The sequence below is a fragment of the Zootoca vivipara genome, chromosome 3 (genome assembly GCF_965207765.1).
Source record: "Zootoca vivipara chromosome 3, rZooViv2.hap1.1, whole genome shotgun sequence".
Classification (NCBI taxonomy): domain Eukaryota; kingdom Metazoa; phylum Chordata; class Lepidosauria; order Squamata; family Lacertidae; genus Zootoca; species Zootoca vivipara.
Window position 1 is genome coordinate 468,381 of NC_142586.1, and position 11,122 is coordinate 479,502.

The 11,122-nt window shown below is 44.5% G+C and overlaps 1 long non-coding RNA gene across 1 annotated transcript in view; it reads right to left on the reverse strand.

Annotated features, from left to right (window-relative positions):
• The window catches only part of LOC148686118 (uncharacterized), a 312,355-nt gene that overhangs the window by 130,802 nt on the left and 170,431 nt on the right, over nucleotides 1-11,122 (reverse strand). The gene's annotated exons all lie outside the window — the stretch shown is intronic.

Consider the following 11,122-nt stretch of genomic DNA (forward strand, 5'->3'; position numbering starts at 1 on the left):
CTATATCTATTCTAAAAAACATGAACTATCCTAAACCTATATTTCATCAATTAATCCAAATCTAAATTTATTTTCCCATCCATCTATCTTCTATTTCCCCCCCTTAGCCTAAACTTTATTCCCAAAAACTTTCCATAAATTCAAATATTACTTCTTATATCCTATTAACATTTAAACACTTAACTCTAAAGCCCCCCCCTCCCATGGACTCAGGGTCTCCCAGATGAATCTGCCAGTTCCATAAGTCGTTCCAGTTTCACACCTTAATAATAATAATTCATTATTATTATTTATACCCCGCCCATCTGGCTGGGTTTCCCCAGCCACTCTGGGCAGCTTCCAACAGATGGGGGTGGAGACGCTCCTTCAGGAATACTGGACCGAGGCCATCTTAATCAGTCAAAAAATATCATCCATTATTACTTTTCACTCCACTCCCACTCTATCACAGCCTGTCCACCACTCTTCCTTCTTTGTCCCCTGCTGCCTCCCCAATTCTCTAGTAGTTACACAATGCCATCCAACTACGTTTCCACTTCTCAGCCCTATCACAAATTTTAATCCCCATGGATTCTGACCCCAGTATGGTTCCTGCCCTCCCTCTCTCACTGGGGGGGGGGGCATTATTCCACACTGGTTCTTCTTTGAAAAACCTTTGAATTGAGCATGAGTCTTGTTCCCCCCCCCACATACCTTAAACTCTTATGTCCATTTATGAAAAGAGCATTATCGAACTTGTTTTTCACAGCCGTATATTTTGCGCTCTCTTCAATGTTGACAGTTCCAGACCTCAAAGAGGCAAACAAATTCCTTCCTATTGTGATGTCATAATGGCGGCTCGCTGATCCCTCCAGGGACCCAACTCCAGCTTCCCGGGGGACTTTACCCAGCCCAAAATAATTTTTTTTACAGGGATTTTACTGAGTTCAACCCTTCTCCCCTTTACCCTGCCTTGGGGAAGGTTTAAGTTCTTTTTCTTTACTCACGGTGTCCAATGTGTTCAAATCCTTTAAATTTGGAAGAATCCACTACTCCACAGGCTGCCGGCACGGAGCTTCGCGCTGAGAAGGTAGCAGTTTAACTCGAGGCAGCACATCTCCACTTGGCTCCCTTAATAGGGCTTACCGGGGAGCAGAGGAGACAGAAAAAGGTGCAGCTGAGTCCCCATGTCCCCAGAACGCTCGATCTGGGGCTCTTGGGGGTCCGCGGTGCTCTCGCGGCTTCCCCCTCCCTCTGTGCCAGGGAATTCTCTCGCTGGACAGCAATGGCGGTAGACTGCCACTACAAAACATTTGTGCTGAATTGTGTTTCCTATGAGTGCAGTGCTTCTCCCTGAGTTTTTAATCTCTTCTTCATTTTCCTTTGTCTTATAATAAACTTTGTTGTTGTTGTTTAGTCGTTAAGTCGTGTCCGACATCGTGACCCCATGGACCAACTTACTTTCATTTACTGTATTTCATTTTTGCATATAATTTTGATTAAATTTTCTGTTTTACAATTTAAAAATGCATATTTTACAAAAACTATACCATTCAGTATTCCATTATTGCATCCATCAAAACTTACTTACACTGTTGAATTTATCTTAATGCTGCCAGCATTTTAAACTACACAATTATTTCCCATATATTCAATAAATGTTTTCCAATCTTCTTTAAACGTATGTCCTTCTTGTTCTCTTATTCTATATGTTACTTTCATTTCTATCCTGTGCTTTCTTGCTCTGGACCTTCGTATATCTTCCCAATAAGAACTGCTCAACCTTCTCTTTTGCTAGTTAACTCCTCCCCCCCCCCAATTATTCCCTGTTGAATTTGCATATCTAGTCTTACATTTCCTTCTTTAAATCTTCAATTTTTCCCTTTTAGCTCCTCCCCCCTACTTTCAAAATTTTTCAGTAGTGCATCAAAGGTGGTGGTGGGGGTTGTTTTTGTTTTTGCAGAAAACCATGCAATTATTTCCCCCCTATCTATATTGGGAGGATATTGGCTAATTTTAACTGTTTGCCTTATTTTTCCATTTACCCAAAAGGCTGCTTGTATCTAAATACGGTTGTAAGTTCTTCAAAACTTTTATTCTACTCATTTTGTATTGTCTTTCCAATTCCCACCTATTGTCTATATTTTTGTTAAACAAATGATTCAACCTTATAATGTCATTAACTCTTTAACTGAAAACATGAGTTGAAACAAGTAATGATATATAATACAAATTAAGCCATTTAAACCATGCATTACAAATACTTTCACCATAAATTTAGCTGAAGGACTTGGGTAAATTAGAAATGAACAATTTCATTAGACAGAGATGAAGTGCTTTAATAATAAATCCATCATACTGTCCATTAGAGGGTGATAGTCTCTTAACATGAACAAATTAAGGAACTAGCAGCTTCATCAGAAAGCAAATATGCGACCTTGGAAATCAACACATTATTAGAATGATTACATTCATTTAATGAAAGTAAAGAGCCCTAGAACTGAGTGGCTTAATTAAAAACTAAGATTTTTTTATTAAGGGAAGCTTCCTTTGCTTGTGGGCTATTTATGCTGCCAGAATGTCAGCAGCAAAAGCCAGCATAAAAACAGAAGAGAAAGAGACTCCACTCCCCAAAGCAAAGAATGGAGGGCCATCACAAACACCAGCCCCAATGCCCAAACACTGGGTGGCATGCAAATTATTGTTACTTTCTATTATTACTTTTAAAATTTATATATTGCCCTTGCACCTGAAGATCACAGGGCAGTTTGCAGCATATAAATACAAAACAAAATCACAAAATACACACCACCACCGCAACCAATAACCCCCTGGGAAGAGCATTCAACAAACGAGGAACCACCACAGAAAAGGCTCATTTTCATTTTGCCACCCTCCGGACCTTGCTTAGAGAAGGCACACAAAGAAGGGCTTCAGATGATCATCTCGGCCCAGAGAGGTTCATATGGAGAGAAACGGTCCTTGAAGTATTGTGGTCCTGAGCTGTTAAAAGGCTTTATAGGTCCAAACCAGCACTTTGAATTCGTCCCAGAAATTAGAGCCAGTTCAGTTGGGCCAGGATCGGTGTAGTATGCTCCAGCCATCTTGACCCAGTGAGCAATCTGGCTGCCGAATTCTGCACCAGCTGAAGCTTTTGAACCATCTTCAGAGGCAGCGCCATGTATAATGCGTTGCAGGAATCTCATGACAGCCATAGGCAATGTCAAACCAGTTACAGTAATGGGGAGAATGTTCCTCTCCTGACATAAAAGCTTCACAGAGGAAGTTATTCCAGTGACCACCTTCTGAGTGTCCTATGCAAAGAAAAAGCCAATAGATCAGCGGAGGGGGGCACCTATATAACAAACACAGAAGCCTCCCCAGAGCAATACCCTACCAGAGGGAAAGGATCCTTTTCTTGGGGAGGAATTGGGGACAAGCAGCAAGAGAAGGAACACCTGCATTCTTACAGAAGCCACCCAGATGTAGTAAGCGGGGAAAGGAAATAGCTGGACCTGATTTGAACATGAAGAGGACAAGCATGCCAGGACGGCAACAATCATGGCAGTGGCAAAAGAGGAAAAGCCGAAAGGATGAGAACCCACATACAATGCAGAAGGCACCGGAAGACCCACTTCAGGCAGCTGTATAAATTTGTAACCATGGGTGTGTGGGTAGGCGGGGGACCACATGAACTGGCCAAGCCTTCTCCACCCATAACCTGCACCAGTTGATCAGGAAGGCCTGAAGAGGTTTTTAAAAAATGCTCAGTCGAATGCATGTCCTAAGCAGGAGGAGAGTTGTAAGTGGTTCAACTTAAGCATGACCTTCAAAATTAGAACTTACTTCCTGGCAAATATCTGCTTACTGTTAGGCTGTGAGATTTAAGCCTGATTGGGAATAACACCATCAGAGTTAGCATCTGCTATCGGGAGCAGATGAAATATTAGAAATGCCATGTATGTCTAGTAGCATCGGGAGGGCTTGAAATCATGGAATTGTAGAGTTGGAAGGGGCCACAAGGATCATCTCGTTCAACTCCCTGCAATGCATAAATCTTTGGCCCAATATGGGGCTTGACTCCACAACCCTGAGATTAAGAGTCTCATGCTCTACCGATGCCTCCCTTGCTAGAACAACTTCACTGGCTGCTGTTCTGTTTCTAGGCTCAATTCAAATTGCTGGTTCTCACCTACAAAGCCCTAATGATTCTCCATTGTATTTGGGCAGGCATAGGCAAACTCGGCCCTCCAGATGTTTTGGGACTACAACTCCCATCATCCCTAGCTAACAGGACCAGTGGTCAGGGATGATGGAAACATCTGGAGGGCCAAGTTTACCTATGCCTGTATTTGGGTTACCATGACTCTAGGACTAGGCTCCACTTGACTGTTCTCTGGTGAAACAGAGCCAAGGTCACTTTTAGGAAGAGTTTCTGCTGAGCACACACCATTGGAGCAAAATTCTCCAGTCATTTGTGTTCTGGAAGGGCACGTCCCCTCAACCCTGAGAAGTACACGTGTCCTGAGCATGCATGACAACAACAGTGGCATTGAACACATCCTCAACAAGAGGAAAGGTAAAGGAGCAACCAGGCCTGTCTTACCCATTGAGGCTAGTGGCGCAGGGCACCAGGGTGCCAAGTTCTGGAGGGCGCCAGGCGAGAGTCCGGGGAACACCGAACGAGCGTGCTGAGTGAGCGAGGGGGCGTGTGCCGCTCCCACCGAGCGTCAGCTTGGTTTTGTCCCCTTTAGCCTGCAGGCGCCAAATTCCGCAGGGTGCCAGAAGGCTAAAAGGGGGAAAAACCGAGCCAACGCTTGGTGGGAGCGGCGCAAGCACCCTTGCTCGGCGCAGGTCAGCTCGCTCAGTGCGCTGCCTGCTGTGGCCACCACGGCACGAAGTGGCCAGCTGAGCTGGGAGGTGCTGCTTCCAGCCTCCATCTCGCTGGAGGAGCCACCCTCCAGCCTCTGCCCGCCTCCTCCAGCCCTAAAAAAGGTCCAAAACTCTGGGAAAGGGGGGGGGCGCCAGAGGGATATTTGCACCATGGCGCCAGATATGCTTAAGATGGCCATGGGAGCAATTCAACAGAAGCCTCAAGGCACAAAGCAATTTGTAACGACAGCCTCAACATGAAGTTTAAATGCCTTAATGCAGTGTTTCCCAACCTTGTGCCTCCAGATGTTTTGGGACTACAACTCCCATCATTCCTGACCACTGGTCTTGCTAGCTAGGGATGATGGGAGTTGTAGTCCCAAAACATCTGGAGGCACAAGGTTGGGAAACACTGCCTTAATGCTTCTTTGATTCAGATTTTCAAACTGAAAAGCCTTTTTGCACTCCTTTTTAGCTCCTCTTTCCACCCCACAAGAGCTGTCTTTGAGTGGTTTTTCCTTATGGAGTACAGTATTTCTTTACATAGCAAATAAAATGGAAGATATTAAAACTAGAGTGTCTAGCAAAAGAATTAGAGACTCTTTAATTACTTGAACCCTAGAATTACTAAAACTGCCTATCACGTACAATGGGCACATCTCCCTCTTTCCCCCCCTGCCTACAGGTAGTTTCCCCCAGTTTTAGTTTCAGAGATTCCAGGCGGAAGCTGATCAGCCTTGCAGATAACAAATTTGAACCATTGCAGCTTTGTAATATGCAAATATGGAAGATATGAAAATGAACTAACCTGATCAGGCTGACTAAACTTCTGATTCTTATCAGGTACAGTTTGCTAAGTCAACTGTGGTGTGTGGGTTGTTGGTTAAAATTGGAACTACATTGTAGCTTAATCTTCTCAGGTGATATTACTCTTCTCTGGTGATATTACTTTTTATGGAAGACAATCTTACTCGGCTACGAGGGATCGCCAACGAAGAAGATTAAGCTACAATGTAGTTCCAATTTTAACCAACAACCCACATGCCACAGTTGAGTCCATAAGTGACTGTGGAGGCCAATTCTGGATCCACACATCCCTCCACATTGGGGACATTGGTTTCCGGGCAGGAGTTGATCATGGTGTGGATTTACCAAGCATGCCTTCCTCTTAGCATGTTTCTCCCTTTCATCTTGAGTTCGAGTGTCTTCAAAGCCCATGACACCTTTGGTAAAGGCTGTTCTCCAATTAAGTCACAGGCAAGTGTTTCCTAATTGTTGGTGTTTATACAACATTTTAAAGATTTGCCTTGAGACAGTCTTTAAACCTCTTTTGTTGTGCATTACACTTTCCATTTTAAAGTTCAGAATAGAGTAGTTGCTTTGGAAGACAATAATTAGGTACCCAAACAACATGATCAGTCACTACGCGACCGCCTCCCAGCAGTGGGAGATTCCAGGGCTTTCCCAGGGTTCAGTTTCCTTGGAATGAGGGACAGCAGGGACTGTGGTGTCTTTGTGATATAAAGTTTACTTACACATACATTCAGGTCCCACCTTCTGAGCTCAATGTGTTCCCACAAAATGGTTCAGTAGGTGAGCGTTTGCATAAGGAGCTGAAGATTTCCATTATTTCCTACTGGAACATTCCTAATCCATGATTCATTTGTTCTCCCTTCCACTATACTTTCTGCCAGAAACTGTTGCAACTAAAAAGGTAAAGGGACCCCTGACAGTTAAGTTCCGCCGTGAACGACTCTGGGGTTGCTGCGCTCATCTCGCTTTACTGGCCAAGGGAGCCGACGTTTGTCCGCAGAGTTTTTCCGGGTCATGTGGCCAGCATGACTAAGCTGCTTCTGGTGCAATGGAACACCGAAACCAGAGCAGCACATGGAAACGCCGTTTACCTTCCCACCGGAGTGGTACCTATTTATCTACTTGCACTTTTTTGGCATGCTTTCGAACTGCTAGGTTGGCAGGAGCAGGGGCAGGAGCTCACCCTGTTGTGGGGATTCAACTAGTAAAGGCTAAATAAAGGGGAATTGAACCTGCAACCTTGGTGTTAGCAGTACCACACTCTAACCCAGTGTTTCCCAACCTTGGGTCCCCAGCTGCTTTTGGACTACAGTTCCCATCATCCTTGACCACTGGTCTTGATGGGAGTTGTAGTCCAAAAACTGCTGGTGGGACAAGGTTGGGAAACACTGCTCTAACCAGCTGAGCTATCCAGGCTGTGTGTGTTTGAGTTTGTGTGTGTATGCGCAATGATGAAGTGAAGATTACTTTTAGAAATTTGCCTTGACCACCCTGGTTAACTGTTCCTTGTGTCTGGGAGAATTCTTAAGCCTGATCTATAATTGAATTAGCGTTGTCCAAGCTGAGTTCCTTGGGATATTGCTTGACCTACCCCATATGATAGCAACATCAGCTCTGACCTCCCTGCCATGCCCCCTCAATGACTTGGCGGGGGGGGGATCTAATTGACGCAAGGACAAAGAATGGACTTTTATTTCTTTAGGTTTCAAGGGCAGCCAATGTGTGCCGGAACTGCCCTTGCAAAAAGGAAAGGCAGAGGAGGGGAAACCGTTTAGACACTCCTTGTAAGCCTTGTAAGCTGCTTGCAGTAATAATAATTTCCATTTGATGTATTACCTGACAAAGAAAAATAGAACGCCGTGTCAAATCTGTGATACACATTTCTTTACCTCAGACAGACAGTGGGAGAAAATAAAATAGGTCACTCTGCCATTCAGCTCCCTTCCTGTCATAACGGTTAGTCAGCAGGGTCTTTTATGGGCAGAGGAAGAACTTTTACCAGCAGCAGGCATCCCCGAAAAGTTGTAATCCTGTAGGGAAAGGTTACCGTCATAAGCGATTCATAGTATGCAAAAAAAGTGTTGTGGGATTTGCACAGTATACAAGCTCCCACTCCCACTCCCACAGAGGAATGTGAGTGGCCTCACTCAGCACTAGCAATGGGGAAATAAGTCCATTTTGATTTCTCATCTTTCCAATTGTAAATTCGGTTCTCCACATCTCCATATCTCTGTGTGTGTTTAGAAGTCCTCGTGAAAATCCTACCACTTTTTAGTGAATTTTTAAAAAGGCAGTTTGCAACACATGTTTACAAAGTTTTTGTTGTTTAGTCATTTAGTCATGTCCGACTCTTCGTGACCCCATGGATCAGAGCACGCCAGGCCACTCCTGTCTTCCACTGCCTCCCACAGTTTGGTCAAACTCATGTTAGTAGCTTCCAGAACACTGTCCAAGCATCTCATCCTCTGTCGTCCCCTTCTCCTTGTGGTTTGCAAAGTAGTTCTCCCTAATAATGCATGTTTGTATGCATTTTTTATGTACACAAGTGTATGCACTTTGGGGAGGTAACACATTATGTGGCTGGAGAATTGCACTGCAAAATTCAGAGAAGTCCACATTTCCAAAGGATGTCCGTGTTTCACTTCTCATATTGTTTTGGAAACTAGATACATTTTAACTGTGAATTCAATCAATTCCCCCCCCCCCCTTCCTACCCACTCCTACCACTTAATGCTACTCCCCATTCATCAACAGTACGAACACAATGGAGAAGAGTTCCTCGCTGCAGACACCATTATATTCCACAGAAAAGACCGGGGAGGTGAAATTCACTGGCCTGGCTTGCAGGCAGCATAGAGTAATGGGATTCTGGGAGTTAGAATAGTCACTACTGGTCACTTAGTCTGCTAATAAATAAGTTGGGAACAAGATCGGGGGTATCAACAATGTTCGAAATCTGGAAGTACGGTATATATGAAAACTTAGGCAAAACTTTTCCTTTCTTCTACTTGTACAAAACTAATCTATTTTTATAGTAGTACAGTAACTTGATGGAACATGCTTCACAAGATTAGCAAAAGTTTGGACAATAGATGGTGGAAATGTGAATAAAATATTGAAATTCAACACACACACACACACACACACACACACTGATTGCAAATAAATTTTGGGCATGAATAAAATATGCTGTGGAAAGAATAATCCAATTAACAAATAGAATTAGGACCAGCTTTATTTTTATTGATTTATAATTTTCAGCACATTTCCCTGCCATTTCCCTAAAAACAAAAAACCCATTTTTAAAAAGTGGATTTCTTGCAGTAGGGTTCTGCAGCTTGCAGCCCAGCTGGAAGAGAGAAATGCAGGATTCCCACCAGCTCTTGAGAAAATGGTTCCGTCTAGCACACAGTTCAGTTTCTTCTGTATTCCTCCAACAATATGGGAGTAGAAAGGACGGAATTCTATGATGCACTATGGTGATCAGGAATGCAGAGTTCTCCGAAAGGACTTTCCTTTAAGCTGTAATGTCAATTTCGAGGCAAGGTTGTCTCTTTAAGGAAAAGGAAAGGGGTCAATATCATGAGTTTTCCAGAAACATGAAAAGTGCTCGTTTATTGTCAGTGCAAAAGGAAGTTGCCTTATACCAAGTTGTACCATTGACCCACCCTGCTCAGTATTGTCTACACAGATAGGCAGTGGCCCTCCAAGATTTCAGACAAGGAGTATCTCCCACACTTACCTGGAGGGATGGAACTTGAGACATTCTTTCCTCACAATCAGAAACCTTCTGTCACCAAGTGAATGAAGGCAGGTAGAAATTTGCTGTAGAGGAATAGCTAGGGGATGTGTTTGAAAAGAAAAGGTGACCCCCCTCATTTCCCCTCTGAATGTGCACTGGATATATCCACTGCAGCAGTCATGGAGCGGGGACTGGGACTCATGGATATAGATGATCCTATAACTTATTGCATAGTCCTGGGTACGAGGGCGCTCATTGAACTGATGTCACAGAAACTATCCATCAATATGGCACATCTTCATGTCGGCATCCATCTGTCTCCGGAGACAATGGAGGAGTGTGCCCTCCAACTGTTGTAGAGTTATAGCACCTGCTGTGGCTGTAGAGACAAAAATGGGAGAGACATGTTTTATTGCAGCTGGGGCAGATGAAAGGCATCCACTTTCGCTGTGACAGGTATTCCATGGCATTTCTTCTCTCTGGGTTCCTCCCAGCGCTCATTCCTCCTCTTGGCACTGCTATGGATATACAACTTGACTGACTCCAGACAAGGGATTCCCACAGGCAATTTGCAGACATCTTTATAACACAGTGTCGGTCTGCTAATGGGCCTGGTGCCAGAAGCCAGCTCCCTGTAGAGCACATCCTTGGGATCCTTCCATTTTCCATTCTGTGGACATGATCCAGCATACATGTGGCCAAGACAGGAGTGGGAACATGCCGGGAATGTGGGCTTGGGAGAACACATCTTTGTTTGAGACTCTGTCCTGCCAAAAGGTGCCCAAAATCTTCCTGATGCAGCACATGTGGAAGGCATTGAGGCATTGATCCTGGTAGCCATAAGTTGCCCAGAGCTCACTACCATAAAGCAGCATGCTCAGCACACAAGCCTAGTAGACCTTCATCATGGTATTGGACATTAGCATCATGTTCTCTCATACCCTTTGGGAGAGGTTAGCCATTGCTGCAGTTGCCTTGCCACTACATTTGCCCAGCTCGGCATCGATGGAGAGGTTGCTGGTTATGGTGGAGCCCAGGCAGATAAAATCATCTACCACCTCAAGCATGTGGTCATCAATGCTGATGTGTGGAGTGCTGGCAATATCCTGACCCAAGATGTTGGTCTTCGTTGGCCTGAGGCTGAACCCCATGAAGGCTTGGGCAAAATGGTTGACGAGACTCTGTAGAGCTTTCTTGGAGGGTGCTGTCAAGGCATAAGAACCCACCATCCAGGATGAACAGACCCCCGTTGCACTTTGAATGGAAGAACGCACTGTCTTTAGTCAAGCTGAAGGCATATGAGAGCAACAGGGAGAGGAATGTGCCAAAGAGAGCTGGTGTGGGAACACAGCCCTGTTTCACACCACTCTATAGGGAAGGCGTCTGCGGAAAAGCCATCATTTGGGACAGTGCAATGCATGTTCTCATGCAAGGACACAATCAAAGGCAAGCTGTAGCGCTTGTACTATTTCCTAATCAGGTGGAGCTTATAACTCATAACTGCAGCCTCCTGTGTTGTTTTTGCTGCATTAGCAGCACTGAAGTGACCTATCTGGATAGTATATATGGAAGTCCTGGACTGCCCAGACAAGACACCTTTCTCACATACAGCTCCACAATTGTGCAGTATTCATTACTACAGTGGAACCTCGGTTTATGAACACCTCGGTTTATGAATTTTTGGTTTACGAACGCCGCAGACCCATCTGGAATGGA